This window comes from Poecilia mexicana, unplaced genomic scaffold, assembly GCF_051168715.1.
Source record: "Poecilia mexicana isolate PSO_F unplaced genomic scaffold, ASM5116871v1 scaffold_5, whole genome shotgun sequence".
In the NCBI taxonomy this organism is placed as follows: domain Eukaryota; kingdom Metazoa; phylum Chordata; class Actinopteri; order Cyprinodontiformes; family Poeciliidae; genus Poecilia; species Poecilia mexicana.
The window spans coordinates 21,491,386-21,508,124 of record NW_028263374.1 but is presented as its reverse complement, the minus strand read 5'-3'; the positions used below and the strand labels follow the sequence as shown (position 1 = coordinate 21,508,124).

The 16,739-nt window shown below is 36.8% G+C and overlaps 1 protein-coding gene and 1 long non-coding RNA gene across 2 annotated transcripts in view; one reads left to right on the top strand and one right to left on the bottom strand.

The window, feature by feature from the left end:
* LOC106924116 (neurexophilin-2-like) overlaps positions 1–16,739 on the bottom strand; it is a 62,757-nt gene that overhangs the window by 12,958 nt on the left and 33,060 nt on the right. The window lies entirely within an intron of this gene.
* On the top strand, positions 16,175–16,542 carry LOC148159705 (uncharacterized). Its single transcript, XR_015762880.1, has 2 exons — positions 16,175–16,354; positions 16,431–16,542. It is a non-coding gene; the product is annotated as an uncharacterized LOC148159705 (long non-coding RNA).

Here is a 16,739-nt window from a genome sequence, read left to right as displayed (position 1 = left end):
ATGTCAGTTTAATCTTTCATACGTTCAATGGGTTCAGACTGATGCTTAAGTGTCCTCTAGTTTAATATTTAGTCCACTTCTGGATGAGTCAGCCATCTGTAAAAGGACTTCAAAACATCAAGTGTAATTTTTAATCCACTTGTCCACTTAAAAGTAACCATGTCATTAGGGTTGCATAAAAAAAAATCCAGATATGTTTTGTATTCTAAGGTAGAAAGTGTATTTATTTCATTTTTATTTATGGCTTTGACAGATTTAGGTTTAAGCAAATCTTTTTGCTTGGCCAATAGGTTTTTTCTGGCAATTTACATTTTGGAATGACCCAGCCGCAGTCCCACCTTGAATCCGATGGAAAGTCTGTAAGCAAATCTGTCAAGGGAGCAAAGGGTTAAGGTGATAGCAAGGAGGCCATCATACCTCAAGTAATAATCTTGCACATAACTATAGAAGTGTATCATCATGGAAATGTAACAACTTTAACAACATGAATAAGCCAATGTAAAGAAACTAAAAAAAAAGATTATTTAGTTAAAATTGTATTTTATATTATATAAATATGAAGCTATTACATTTAGATTGGTAAATTTCGCTAAATCCTGTTAATTAAAATGTAAAATGCAGTAAATATTTTGCCAATTTGTTATTTATGTGTAGGTCCTAAAGATGCCATTTATATATGTCTTTAATTTGTGCTCAAACGCTCAACCACTCATTTAATCATGGCTTGAAAGAAGTCTGGAAGATTTGTAAATTTATTTTATGTCTGCCTCCTACTATTTTGTTTGTTTGTTTTTTAACCAGTCCATTTTTAAAATAACACAACAGCAACAACTGAATTATTGTTAAAGATAAAATCAGCATCTTTAGTAGACCAAAAAAAAAAAGAGTCATAAAATAAAGTCTGCATTAGAAATCAACCAGTGGAAAAGGGATTCTGAAAGGTCAGACAGACTAAACTTTACCATCAAAATGGTGTGGAAAAAGTTTATGTAAAAGGACAAGTTTAACCTAATGAAACTCACAGTGTTCACAATCCTCCCAATCAATCAAATAAATCAAAATTCAATTAAAACCTAAAAAGAGTGTGCCATATGCGTCTGCCTCTAGCATACTGATAAGAATACAATTTACATTTGCTCAGATTTTCTCTCCTATTTGTAGTCAAACATGCCATTATAATATGACTATAACACAGTTACACATTCACATCTAAATAAATAAAAAAAAGATCTTTATTCTTGCCAATTTGAATTAAAATCTGCTAAAGATGACTCAACAAGCAAATCATTCACCCTTTGACCATCTCTCATTAGGATTCATGTTGTTGAATTTTACTCCAAATTAGGCTTTTCTTTTTCCTTCGTACTCTGAACCAGCCCCATCTGCCGCCCCAAGCTGTAAAGTTACACAGTGTGAACCCTGCACCCAACAACCAGTGACTCAGTAGTTTTAAGAACAGTTTTAGGCAAACTGACAAAATGCATGAATGTAACAAAGTTAACATATTCTCATTCTTTTTCACACTGATAATCCACCAAGGTTGTTACTTCTAGAGAGATTAGCTGCATTACATAATCAGTTTTATGCTCTTGTTAACACTGTGTTGTAAATGACTGAGCGATTACAGAGCTACACAAGATATTAGTCCAGGACAAGACAAAAATAATCACTTGTGTCAAATAAACCCACAGCTTTATCACCAAAGTTGGCATTAGCTTTTTAAATGATGGATTTGCTTCCACAGAGAAAGAGCTGAAAAAAATGTACATCTTTTACATGGCAGCAGAGAAATAATTTTTAACAAAACAGACATCAATTTAGTAGTTTTTAAATTCTAGATTTTATACACAAAACATAGATATACATGTAGATGAGCAAAACAGAAATGGTGATCAATAAGTGGAGGTAATTAAAAACGTTTGGGATGCTGTGCAGAATGCAAACGATAAAAACTGCATGTCTTACATATTAAATGTTAGAGCTATTTTTTTGTCACCAAAGTATTTCCATATGACAAGGACAGCTGACAACAGCATTAATATCAAGCCTTTTCTGCTGGAGGAAAAAAGTAATTAAGATATGTTCATGAGGAGTGTTAACTTTTTGGGGGACTTATAACTTTTAAGGTAAATTGTGGTTACTTTTTGGAGAAGCAAGCTAAAACACTTTTTCTCAAGGGTCAAAGCTTTGTGACTTCTGTGAGCATGTTTCACTGTTATGCACTCATATCCGTCTGTGTGTGTACTCACTATTGGCAACATGTGCTTCTATGTCTCTCTCTCACTTCAATTTTAACATGAAGCAAGAGCCCAAACCAACAATATTCATAGATTATGCAAGGTTGTGTCTGCATCCTGTTTCTGTTGTTGGTATGCTTCTGGGCACCACAGGCTGTGAGTCCAGACACAACGATGTGGAGCTGAAGAAAGAACCCACACCTTAAAATGGCCTCCATCTCTTCTAAGTAGAGTTAAAATAAAAAAATACGTCGCAAATTTAAAAGAGAGACATATTTGTATATTGACGTGTTTAAAGAGACTTGGGTTTTTTTTTGTCACAGGTATTTTAAATTCAGAGTACTGAACGTGACTACATTCACAATTGTCTAATGAATCGCTTTCCAACCGGAATTTTAGTAAGATTGCGTTCTGACAAATAAAACACAGAAATATGTAAATGGTAGCCCAAATTAAAATACAGTTTATGTGAGCAATGAAATCAGGAGAATTAAACAGATGTAAATAAGATGGGAAAAGTCACATTGCAAATACCATGCAATGACATATGTAATATGTTTACTGGTGGCTGATGCCATATTCTATACAATTTAACGTTATTCAATAAAAAATTTGAATGACGACAACATGTTTATGCTCTGAGTGTGAATTTAAAACACATGGTGAACAATGAACAAGAACTTAGTTTTGTCCTCTATGAAGTGAAGTTGGACCAGTTTCTTGTTTAGGGTGAACTTCAGGTTTAACACTTGACGTGTTTTAGATTTTGTTCTGGGTTCTTTTGACACCCTTTGGGTTTATTGATGTGCTTTTATTGAGATACCACAATATTACCAGTCCAGCCTATCTTTTACCTTAGAAAATAAAAATCATGACGCATCCAACAAATGTTCAAATTAATGTTGCAAAGTATATTGCTTAACAAAAAAGACTAAATTAAATAAAATTAGGTTAAATATGTTGTTATGGCTACTCACTTACATTTACCAATCAATGGTTTATGCAAAATAATCCAACTACATAATGTAATTACCAATAACTGGATTTTTTTTTTTTTTTACCAAAGTCTGGTTTAAAATCTTTCTGAACAGTTAGTTAAAGCCTTTGCTGGTTTGTCCTTTTCAGTAACCAGACTTTAGCACACATGGATTAACAATGGGCTGTACTCCTCCTTTATTCCTCCTACTGATCAGATCAGATCAGCATGTGGGAGTGTTATCCCCCCCCCAATTGTCTGGGTGGGCAGACTTCCCATGTGTCTCCAATGATGCCACAGTAGTACCTGATCAATCACTAAGGAATGTCTTTAGGGACACATATGAAATGAAGAGAGGGACTGTAGGCAGAGCGTGTCTTGTTTGCATGCAGGATGGCAGGCAATGCATCAAAAGATGACAGCTTGCCCATTCTTAACTTTAATCATTCATCTAAATAACTGTTGCAGAAGTCTGCTGCAGGAGCGGCTGCAGAGCCAGGCCGGCTGCCAGCGGCTTCCAGAATATGAAATCTGACACTCTGCTCCTGGATTTCTCATTTGTAAATGTGTAAACATATATTCGACTCAGATTGCAAAAGCACAAAAGTACTTGTCCTCATCCAGCTCTCCCCGCCTCTTCTCTCACTCATTCCCCTTCTTGTAGATTTATGTATTGAAGGAGTTGAAAATTCATTGAGGTTAGACGAAGCAGTAAAAGTGTGGAGGAACAGCTCTGTCTGCAGCTGACATGTTAAGCAGCTAAGTGACAGTGATTGATGCCCTGTGTTTCGCAACTTACCAAGCACAAATTCACACACGCTCTGCCGACAGATAAACAGCAGCAACATTGGAGATAAATAAAGAGTCGAATAAACAAGAGGGACTGGAACAAAAAACAAAAAGCATATCTGCATAATGAATAGATAGAGATGGAAAGAAGGATGGAGCAGGGAGGAAGAGATTCCCAGCGGGTGAAACTGAGCCCGGGAGACGTCAGCCGGGGAGGGATACAGGGACACGCAGGCTCGTGACGACTCCGACAAGTCGCCCAGGCGGCAAACTAAAGCCCGGCTTCCTCAGATTTGTTTCCAGTGCTCATCAGTAGGAGAGCTGGATGACGGATGGACTGGCACTGGGCACAACGCGAGTGTGTCAAAGTTACTCGCTGTAATAAAGACCTGTTCTTTTTCATTCCGTTGGCTTTTCCTTTTTTCCAACCACCTGCAGTTCTGCTACCGCAAACTTGTTTCATTTCATTTTAAACTATATTCAGTTGTGTCTCGCCCTGTTTCCTCTCCGTAGCGTGCATCATTTTCATATTTAGTTTTTAATGTCTGCCTCTCCCTTTATTTGTACTAAGTTTTGTTTATTCGATTTTCTCCATTGTGAGCATGGATAAGATTTATAAAGCTGTCAGTTGTTCAGTTTTGCCATCATAGAGTTATTTAGCTTGTTGAACTGCAGGTTTAATCAAAAGAACGCATACTGAGTAAGAACATGCAAAGCTTTGCGCATTGCAAAGTCACGCCCTGGAAAATCTGATAACATATTGCTGCCATGTAGACCGTGATGGAAACATCTGTGATTGGTGACAGTGTGTGTTTACTGATCATTTTTCCTTTGCTTAAATAAAATACAAGGCCCAGTGGAACCCAAACATGAAATTTAACATTCTGTAATGGGATCAGCTTTGTTCACAATACACAGATAATGCATGACAGTTCATAAATTCCCTTGATTCATTTGCACATCAAGCATAGATGTATTTAAATATATAAGTAATTTTAGTCTTTTTAAAACTGAGTTTCAAGTACAGATCCAACTCATCCCTAATTGGTACATAGTTGCATTAAAGTCAAATTCATGCAAATATACAATACAAAATGGAAGTCACATGCGATAAGAAGTGGAATGTGCATTTGTAATGAACTTTAGTAATTTCTATCAAGAGTCCAAAAGCATAAATTGCACATAAAATTAAAGATAAACTCATAACTGTGTTGGTGGATTCGTTGTTGGGCCCATGTTTTTTTTATATCCTTTCTAACACCGAGATCATGATGTCAGAGACCATACAGAGCCACGTTTGTTCTTATTATAAATAAGTTATTTCTTTTCACTATATGACAACTTCCTTGAACTATATGAGGGATTGCTGCAAAGTTAATGATTCAGTGCCGTCATCCGTCCATTGCCGTCACAAACTTGCTCAGGAGGAGGGATTGCTGCACAGTCAATTAATTAAATTAGTCAGATTGGTTTCCTTGGACAAAAACCTTTTTTACCAGATTGTCTAAATATGACAATATTTAGACAATCTGCATTAAAGTCAAGTTCATGCAAATATACAATATTTAAAAAATAACCAGAAGATTTGGTATTTATTTCTGTAAAGAAGTGTATTATTACAATAATACTGTCACATAAAATTTTTTTTTTTACAAACATAGTAAGATGCATTTTTTGAGTAAAATGTTACCTCCAGACATATTCAAGCAGTGACCACAACTAGCAGATGCAGCAATAAAAGTAGTCTGCAAGCAAGATCCCAAAGTAAGAGAAAATGTCACATATCCAGCAACAAGACCTATTAAAAGGCCCAGAGGCTCCATGTGTTTATCTTTATAAACAGTCTTGAAAGATGCTTCAAGAGGAGATAAAGTCACATTTTTACAGATGCTTACACAAAGGCCACTTATCACTTCCACGCTCAAAACTCCAGCTGACATGAACTCACCTATTTTCAGATTCACAGGGAATGGAGAGAAAAAAAAAGTTTGATGTAATCAAAGAACATCATAAGAAACCAAATGGTACAACGTAACTTGTCCCTACAGTCCCTTTGATAAAACATCTTGCTACCATCTGGCTGGCATAATTTTAGACCTTTAGACCCTTTAGATTTTAGCAACCTTTCAGAGCTGCCACTTTGGTTAATAAATCTATTGATATGTGTTTTGATTAATTGTCACATGTAGATGTTTTTTTTTTTTTTTTTTCAAAATTCCAAACATTTGAGTATGGCAAATATGGAATTCATTATATTTCTAAACGTGTTTTGAACAAAGATCTTTACTTTTAATGGAAAACACAGGGATAAAGGGGCGGACCTCAGAATGACGAAAGTAAATAAAACAATGATTTGCATTTATTTGTTACTCCATATTCATCATTATGAGAATTTTAGATGTGATAAAAGCAGATACAGTGTAATTTCAGTCATGAATACAACTCCAAGAGAAAGGTAGGTATATATATATATATATAATTTATTAAGTAAAATGGTCATTTTAAGGTATTTAATAGAGAGATTAGCAAAATCCAGCTAAATGGGTATTACTGGCCACTATATGGCAGCAAAGTGCTTCCAAAATGATCTCTGGTTATGTGTAGAATATAAATAACAGACATCAGTGGTATAAACATTATCTTTGGTCTGCATCAGTTTGATGTAGAAGCATATATATCATTGTAGAGATTTTGAATCAAATTAAATCCATATTTAATCTGAATTGTTAATTGCAGAGATTGTAAATAAATTTAATCAGATTTTTTTTTAGCCTTAACCAGGTCTTGCTGTGTCTTTATTTTTATTTTCAATGTCATTATTATATCATTATGGAATGGCCTAAAAGTTGCTTCTCATCCAGTTCTTGTTTTTTATTCCTTTATTTACTAACATCTTCTCTTCTCCAGTCTTTGTTTTTTAATTGTTTGCTTTTTTTTGCTATTTACCTATAGCTGTAATGCAATTTTGTAAATTTTGCTTTTGTTTTTAAATCCTTCAGTTTCCTTTTCCCTCTTTGCCATTTTCTTGATTCCAGTATTTTCTCCTAAGATCCATTTTTATATTTGAGTATATTGGATAGCACATGATCTTTAGAGACAATCACCACACAGAAACTGCTTTAATTAAAGTCAATGATGACCTCAAGATCAACAGTAATAACAGTGAGCTTTGATTTTAGCTCTGCTTAGTCTCAATGCCGTCTTCGGCCGTGTTGATCATAATAATTCATTTCAAAAGCTTCATTATTTAGTTCGTGAAATTGGCAGGATCCCCAAGTGATTTCCATCCTGCATAAGGGTCAGGGGTTTGCTTTGGTGGGTGGGGAAAAAAAATCTGCTGAATTTGAAGGGAAATACAAGAAAATAATACTGGAGCGTGATTATGATGTGTATATGTGTTTTTATAACCTTACATGTTTACATTTGCTAAATAAAATTTAATTTGAAATTCTCACAACTGCAACAAAAAAAAAAGAGAGGGAAAAAGTTTTGTGGCATGAAAAAGATTTAGCTTTTCATTTTTTCCTCACACCTAAATACATTTTCATATAAACCTATGACTGGCTGGGTTTTCAACTTTCATGAAAAGTTTCAAATTTAGGTCCTTGTCACTCTCTTTTTTATTTATTTATTTATTTTTCAAAAAAATAAGAGAAAAACACAGGGGGATCCTTTTATACATCAGTCTGCAATAACATTTTGGGGAGACCCAGAGACAAACTGCATACTATTCTGATGTCTTATGAAAAAACGTTTGAAGTGCAAAAATATTATGAACCCAAATTGTTGTTTCAAAACTGTGACCTCTTAAAACGTTTATAAAACCTTGAAATCAGAAACCTACTCATGGCTAAAGCACACTATTTATCTCAATGATTAGAATATTATTGGAACATCTGTATTAATTTATGTTAATAACAGAATTTACGTATTGGTCGTTAAACTGAATATAAGAATTAGAATTTGACATGAGATAATTACATTTTTGTAATACTATGGACTGAACCATCATATGTAGGACTGCTGATTCATCAGTTGTGCAGAAGAAGGTCACTGGTCCTCTTCACAAGGAAATCGCAGAAGTAAAGGCCATTGTTACAGAAGAAAGGAAATGTGTAGTGTTTTATCCAAGCATATTAATGGAAAGTTGAGTGAAAGGAATGGTGGGGTAAAAAAAGTCGGGAATAACAGCAGCAGTCTGTGGTTCAAGATCCACCATGCAGATATGCATCCAAAAACTGGGACATTTGTTGCCAAGGAGAAACTTAATCTAGACTTTTTGTTAGGTTTAAGGCAAAATCTACAAAATTAACCAAAACAAATGTTTGAAATATGTAACCATACTTGAACGAATTTATATACATTAGGACACTTTCATTTGAATTGTTGGGGAAACAAAAGTTATCTGATTTTATAACTTATTGAATTAATTCGATTCCAAATTAATTCGTATAATTTCAAATTGATCCTAGTTAGTGAAATTATGTTTATTGTTGAAATTGGTTACAAAGCTTGGTGAGGAAACCCAGAGTTCTCCAATCCAAATGTATCAATGCGTTGTGTTGTGCTGTCTGTCTTCCTTAATGTTTTCCATTCTTCCACAAATCCATCTTTCTATTCTTAGTTTCCTATCCCTTCATTCTTCATCATCAATTCTTTCCCTTTTCTGTTGCTTCTTTCTACATTTTCCTTTCATCTTTCTGCCAGAACCAAAAGCCTTCCAGCCTCGGTTCCCTGGTCTGGGATTCAGTTGACTTTTAGGATGTAATGGGATAAAAGATGAAAAGACTATGTGCTTCCATGTTTGGTCCTCCCCTGCTGTGGAAGATGCTCTCCATGTGTGGGGGGCTCAGGGATGGGACTCAAACTTAAACCTGAGAGGGAAGCCATGGCTCTCTGGTGGTGTGCAGAACCATTTTAACCACAACCAAGGCTGGGGTTAATTGAAGAGGAAACAGTGGGAGGTGCTGGAGGATAAAACCCTGAGGAGAGGCAGGCAGCAGGGAACTGTAACATTCCCCTCTTCACCTCAACATTATGCAAACACACCACACATCTGCTGCTGAGGCTGAACTGACAACATTTGTTTGTTATTGCAAAGAGCACAAGATTAGCTTCACCATAACTCTAATCTGCAAGGATAATTTAGTTTAACAGAAATTAAAATGACACACAATTGAAAGAAAAAACAAAATCTGATGTGATGCAGCATGTATTAATTGAGCGCACAATGTATATAGTCAGTCCCCCTCTGCTGTCTTCTGGATGCCTTTGCCAGTATATAAATCACCTGGCTTCAAGGACGCAGCATTGGGACCCCATACTGGGATCTTTCACATCCACCATCTGGATGCAGAAAACCAGAGTGCTGACCAGCAGCCCTGCTTTCATTCTGTTCTGTTCTTAGGATGAACTACAACATGGGGGTGATGAGCATAGACTGCATATAGAAACCCAATCAATCCCACGATGGGCTAGTGTGACCGGACTTCATATAAAATCCTAGCGGGGGATGGGAAGGTAGCAAGGGTGAATATATTTTAAAGTGTAAAAAAACAAACAAAAAGAAAACGAACAAGACGGTAAGTAAAGGAAATGTTAGAAGCTGGTTTAAGTGATTTGAAACATTTACTATCACCCCCAGTCTGTTCTGCTCTCTTTAATTAAGAAATGTAATTACATACCTTGGGTTTACATTTTAAGAACCAAGGCTAAAGTTTATATGAGGAGAGAAAAAAAAACACATTGTTACTCAGACAATCTGGTTCATCTCAGATCATCTGACTTGCAGGCAGTGCACAGATGCTCATTATTTGGTCACTGCTGATATTTAAACTTGCACACGAAAATTATTGGCAACTACAGAAATATCTCCTAAAGACAATGAAAAGTGCTTTTTAAATAACTTTATCGTGAAGAAGTTTAAAGTTGGTGCTCCAAATCTTGTCATTCTAAAATGTTGAATGTTCTGAAGTCCTCAAGTTTCTCAAGAAGAAATAAAATACCTGCAGTCTAACAGGTGATGAGCAAGAATATCTTCTATAAGTTATTTCCTTGAAACACTTTTCCATGCATGTTTTGCATGGAAAAACATGCAGGGGACAACACACTGCAATCTACTAAATAATGATTAACAGGCTTCTACAGAGTTATTGAGGTAAATAGTTTTGCTCAATACGGTGTTATGTAGAGGGTGGAAGGTGCAGCCTAGACAGGAAAAGCTGTGTTATATGTTCAAATAGAATACAGTACATTCTTAATTCTGGTACTGTTTAAGTATCATTTTTAAATATAAACTGACAAAAATACTGAATTTTCAACACTTACCATCATTCTGGTTTTCAAGTATGACTTAAATCTGGGGAAACTAAAGCTCTTGTCTCAGATTTCATGTTCAGATGTGTTTTAATTGTCTGGATAGAGATTTAAATATATTGGAAGTTAATATCAGTTGTCTGATCCAAGATGCAGGTGCTTAAGCTACAATAGATTCTAGTGTATTTTCTTTTCATTTCCATCTATTTGTTCATATTTAACCATTACTTTATTCCAGTGTTGTACAACAAAGCCAATAACTATACAAGTACTCAAAAGAAACAACAAGCGTTGGGCAGTAATTATTATTATCATTATAATAAGGAAATTAATCTTAACTTATAAATCAAAACACTTGACCAAATTTAGGGCATGTTTTGAATTTTCTGAGCTTAAGTTATCTTTTTAAATGTTTTATCTTTTTCTGGCACAAAAAGAGTAAAGTTCAGCATTTGTCTAAAGAAAAATGTTTCGCCGCCTTCTGTGAGAGCTACATTTGTATTACTGAGCGGCTCTCATTCGCGCAGATTGTGTTGATTCAACAATGATAAAAGGTTCTGGACAGAGCGAGACGTGACTAATAGTCTGGCAGGATCTCTGGTTCAATTACAGGGAGGACCAACTCGGCTCTGTCCCTGGGCTAGACGCTCCTGTGAAATAGCTGAAACGCACACAAACACACACGCACACACACACACACACACACACACAAAAACAAACAACCCCCCCTAAAGCGCACAAACACTCAGCCTTAATAAATGTGATGTCACTGACCAGAGGATAGCAACACTGATACATTTTTCTGCCCTCTTCCTTAAAGATATGTCCAAAAGAAACGTATTGGAAAATTGGATATTGGCACTATCTAAATTAATGTTTCAGGCCCCGGGGAGGCAAATGCTTTCTGCACGGTTTGGGTCTTTAAAAAAAAGTCAGGGGACAGCTGATGAAAAGCTTGGTTGAAGCAGTTTATCCGCAATGAGAAACACAGGAAATGAACAGTGACCTATGCAGTCAATTCTAGCTCTCAGAGAACCGAGCGGGATGTTTGGGCTGGGCCCTTGAAAGTTTAAACTCAAGGACTCCTAATTCTTCTAATCTTGAACAAACAAACCTGATTTATTGATAGATCTCATTGGCATAATATTTTGTGGACCAGAAACAGATTTTTTTCTTTTTCTTTTTTTTTTTTTTTTGAGACGCAAAAGCAAAACATCACATAAAGTTAGCCTGGCCTTGAAAATCCCAGCAGCTACGATGATGGATGCTACCAAAGCATGACTACGTTTATTTTTTTTTTTTTTGTACTCCCTGCTGGTGAAACCAGTTCAATAATAAAACTGAACTGAGCGAAATACACACACTCTCACAAATACCCACATGGTGTAAACAGAAGACATGTCTAAAGATCTGGCATGTTTCCAGAGCAGATGGGTGGGTGGGATAGAGGAGTGAATCGGGCCTGATGCGTGGGGGGGTGGACTGCATGGAGGGGTGCAGGAGAGCGTCAATCTGTCATTCTTAACAAGCCAGGAGACTTAGAGCTCAGGCAGGTCAAAGACACACTCACACACGCCCGGACGTCCTTATGCAGGCGTCACATTTCAACTGTGGCATTCCTGCTAATTAGAACACAAATTAATGATCCAAGCATGAGAGACAGCCTGACTCTTCCTCTTTCTAATCAATGTTTCACCCTCCCTTCAGCTCCATCTTCCACCACGTTAGCTTTCCTTAAAGTGTTTACACAGATTCGTGTTTTGTCTTTTTTCTATTTGTTTTTGCTCTTTCAAGTCAGGTGAAATTCTTAAATCAACTTCTGATCTAGTGCTTAAAAAAATAAAAATAAAGGACCCTAACAGAAAATGGGGTGCGAGATATAACATAGCATCTGTGTTTTAAAAACAAAATGTAGAAGTCAGGATTTCAATATGGTGATGCGTAAGTAAACATTGTTCGCAATACCTCTTTTGAACGTCTTTTTAAGCTTTACTTTCCATCCACTTTTAATTTGTTTAGGTTAGAGTTACAGTAATGTTAATATTGGATGCACTCTTATAATGTGTCACCTTACTTCTGTTGATGCAAGGTGCGGCCATATTGAAATGCAAAGTTGGCCTTTAAGAGACACACTTCCCCAGCTGGAAGTCTAACTTCGGGAAACGTTGCAGTTGATTTTTATAACCTCTAAAGTTGGAATTTCTGAGTTCCAACTTACAAACGAAACGCATCATAAGGCACCCTTGATTAACTGCTGCTGGAGATTCAAGGATTTCTCAAACAAGTATGAATGAATCAAAGCAACACTTCAGGAATGGTTTTGAAGAATGAACAGCACAACATGATATAAAGCTCCAAAAGGTCAGTTCTGCCACACTTACGCATCTCTGCTGTTAACATTTTGTACAATCTCTTTTTTCTTATTGCAAAGTTGGAGAATGTTTCTGATTAATATTCTGTTGAAACACTCAATCATGACTCTCTTTCAGTTTTTTGGCAAAGGAAGCCAGATTTCATTTAAAATATTCTGGTATTTCAAGGGGTTAACAATGACATCCACTTTAACAAGGATCCTACGATCCTTAAAAGATAAACAAACCCACAGAATCACACATCTTCCACCATGACTAACAAAACAAAAAAAGGGATTTTCCATCCTTATACCTCCATTTTCACATTCTTTGTTTCACAGCAAGACCACCAGGATCTGTGAAAAGTCCTGTCTCCCCTCAAATCACTCATTAAAGGCTTGATTTTTCCAACTTTCCCAATAAAAGATTAACTTATTGTAAAACATTAATTAATCTCAAGTTCTTTCACTAATATTTACATTTACCAACAAAGAGTGGAATTTTGGAGTCTATCAAGTTTATCAATACCATCAGAAAATGTAATGATGCCCTCAGTAGGGAGAAAAGCTAAGCATCATGAAAAATAATCATGTAATGTGGTCATATCACAATCAATGACAATCATTTTTAAGCCTTTATTGTCATTCAGTGGTTTATTTTTCTAAAAAAAAATGCCTACAAAAGAAACTAGGTTTATTTTTCCACCACGAGCAGGTGTAAAACAATCATTGTATAAGTTGTGAAAACAGTGACAGATCAGGCGTATAACACACAGGACAAGTGCGGCACTGCTGGATGAATTGCTTGTTCTCCGATTATCGTTTTTGCTTTCCTTCACATAGAACGGAGATCAATTCTGTGGCAATGTCACACACACAAAAAAAACAAAACAAAACAAAAAAAAAAAACAACAGACAACTGCAAACAGCAGCGCTCCTCCAGGTCCAGGACACCTTGCCCACAATGCATCAGTGAACAACTGACCTTGACTGCTTCATATTAAGGTTAGGAAGATCATTAGTCCTGCTTCCCAACTGCATGGCTGAGAATAGGAACATGGTTTGCCACTCATCATCTTTGTGTGGCTCAGCTTCTGTGTTTTTCTTTAGTTTCATTTAATCTTTCTGCTTAGGGTGTACTTCAAAGGCCAAGATAATTAAATAAATTGCTGTCGTAGATTGGGCTTTAATAAATTTAATTGAAAAACAAGAGAGCAGCCACCTATCAGTTAAGCATAAAATTATGGATTTGTTAGCACTCACAATTTCATTAGAAAAGAGAAATCTGTCCTTTTTCAAACAAACACAATTTATTAACAGTGCAATTTATTTATAAATTATTAATAACACCTTGTTTACAAGGTGCATTAATACTTTTATTTACAAGGTTTATTACAAGGTGTATTAATATTTTTTACATATTCACCATACCATATTTATTACAATATTTTGTTGATTTACAACTACAAACATCAATGTATTTTATTAGGATTTTATAATAGACCAACCCAGATTAATGCATAATTGTGAACTGGAAGCAAGAGGATACATGGTTTTCAGAAGTTTTTACAAATACAAATCTGAAAAGTGCAAAGTTTGTGTGTCCAGCCCTGCTTATCCTAAAACCTCTAGATTTCCACTAGATTTAGTTACCCAAATCTAGTTCACATTTAGAGCAACCAGACATTCAAAAGTCAAGCAGTAGACTCCCTTTACAGGTGCTGGTCATAAAATTAGAATATTGTGATAAAGTTCATTATTTTCCATAATGTCATGATAAAAATTAAATTGTCATATATTTTAGATTCATTGCACACCAACTGAAATATTTCAGGTCTTTTATTGTTTTAATTTTGATGATTTTGGCAAACAGCTCATGAAAACCCAAAATCCCTGTCTCAAAAAATTAGAATATTATGAAAAGGTTCTCTGAACGAGCAATAAAAATAATCATCCGAATCAACAAAGTAACTCTAAACACCTGAAAAAGATTCCTGAGGCCTTTAAAAACTCCCAGCCTGGTTCATTACTCAAAACCGCAGTCATGGGTCAGATTGCTGACCTGACTGCTGTCCAGAAGGCCATCACTGACATCCTCAAGCAAGAGGGTGAGAAACAGAAAGAAATTTCTGAACGAATCGGCTGTTTGCAGAGTGTTATATCAAGGCACCTCAGTGGGAAGTCAGTAGGAAGGAAAAAGTGTGGCAGAAAACGCTACACAACGAGAAGAGGTGACCGGACCCTGAGGAAGATTGTGGAGAAGGGCCGATTCCAGACCTTGGGGGAAGCAGTGGACTGAGTCTGGAGTAGAAACATCCAGAGCCACTGTGCACAGGCGTGTGCAGGAAATGGGCTACAGGTGCCGCATTCCCCAGGTCAAAGGTCAAGCCACTTTTGAACCAGAAACAGCGGCAGAAGCGCCTGACCTGGGCTACAGAGAAGCAGCACTTTGGACCACTGTTGTTCAGTGGTCCAAAGTACTTTTTTCGGATGAAAGCAAACTTTGCATGTCATTCGGAAATCAAAGTGCCAGACTCTGGAGGAAGACTGGGGAGAAGGAAATGCCAAAATGCCAGAAGTCCAGTGTCAAGTACCCACAGTCAGTGATGGTCTGGGTGCCATGTCAGCTGCTGGTGTTGGTCCACTGGGTTTTATCAAGGGCAGGATCAATGCAGCCGCTATCAGAAGATTTTGGAGCACTTCATGCTTCCATCTGCTGAAAAGTTTTATGGAGATGAAAATTTAATTTGGTCTGGAATCGGCCTTTCTCCACAATCTTCCTCAGGGTCCGGTCACCTCTTCTCGTTGTGTAGCGTTTTCTGCCACACTTTTTCCTTCCTACTGACTTCCCACTGAGGTGCCTTGATATAACACTCTGCAAACAGCCGATTCGTTCAGAAATTTCTTTCTGTTTCTCACCCTCTTGCTTGAGGATGTCAGTGATGGCCTTCTGGACAACAGTCAGGTCAGCAGTCTGACCCATGATTGCGGTTTTGAGTAATGAACCAGGCTGGGAGTTTTTAAAGGCCTCAGGAATCTTTTTCAGGTGTTTAGAGTTACTTTGTTGATTCGGATGATTATTTTTATTGCTCGTTCAGAGAACCTTTTCATAATATTCTAATTTTTTGAGACAGGGATTTTGGGTTTTCAAGAGCTGTTTGCCAAAATCATCAAAATTAAAACAATAAAAGACCTGAAATATTTCAGTTGGTGTGCAATGAATCTAAAATATATGACAATTTAATTTTTATCATGACATTATGGAAAATAATGAACTTTATCACAATATTCTAATTTTATGACCAGCACCTGTATACTGTATGTAAAGTTGTTCTGTGAAGGACTCAGATGTATTTTTTTTTAGAAAATAACAAATAGAGAATGATGAAGGAATGCACAAACAGGTCACGGAGAAAGTTTGTTGTTGCTGAAAGTCTTAAGAAGTCCAATCCAAAGTTTGTTACACAGCAAACCTGTTGAAGAAGGTTCTCTGGTTAGTTAGTGTGACGTCCGTCAGTTATTGTGTTTTGTCCTGAGGCGGAGCAGAAGGGGCGGGACCAGGATTCGCCAGGCCCAGCGCGTCCTCGGGATATAAGCAGCCTGCTTCAGCGCGTGAGGGAGAGAGGACAGGAGCTGAAGCTGGCTTGGAGCTGAGCCTGCTTCTCCACCCAGCTTGATTCTACAGAGGTGGCTCTTCCCCCAGCTGCCTGCCCACCCGGTCCTGGTTTGGATGGTTTGTTTGACCTTTCTTTTCTTTTCGCAGGGCTTATCCGTGGAGCAATGCCACCGACCACGGGGGGGGAGCACCCGCTTGTCGATGCTGGTCCTGTTTATTTGCTTGGATTGTACAATAAAGACTGTATTCTTTTATTGAAGGCCGTGTCTCTCTGGCTTTTTGTGGCGGCTCACGAGCCGGGTCGTAACAAAATGGGGGCTTGTCGTTAGTTGAACCTGGTTGCGTTTGGATAATTTGTTGTTTTTGGTTAAGATTTGGTTTCTGGATTTTTATTTATTTATTTATTTATTTTTTTTTGTGGTTGTTGGATGGCGTAGTTTGTTTTGTTTGTTTTCT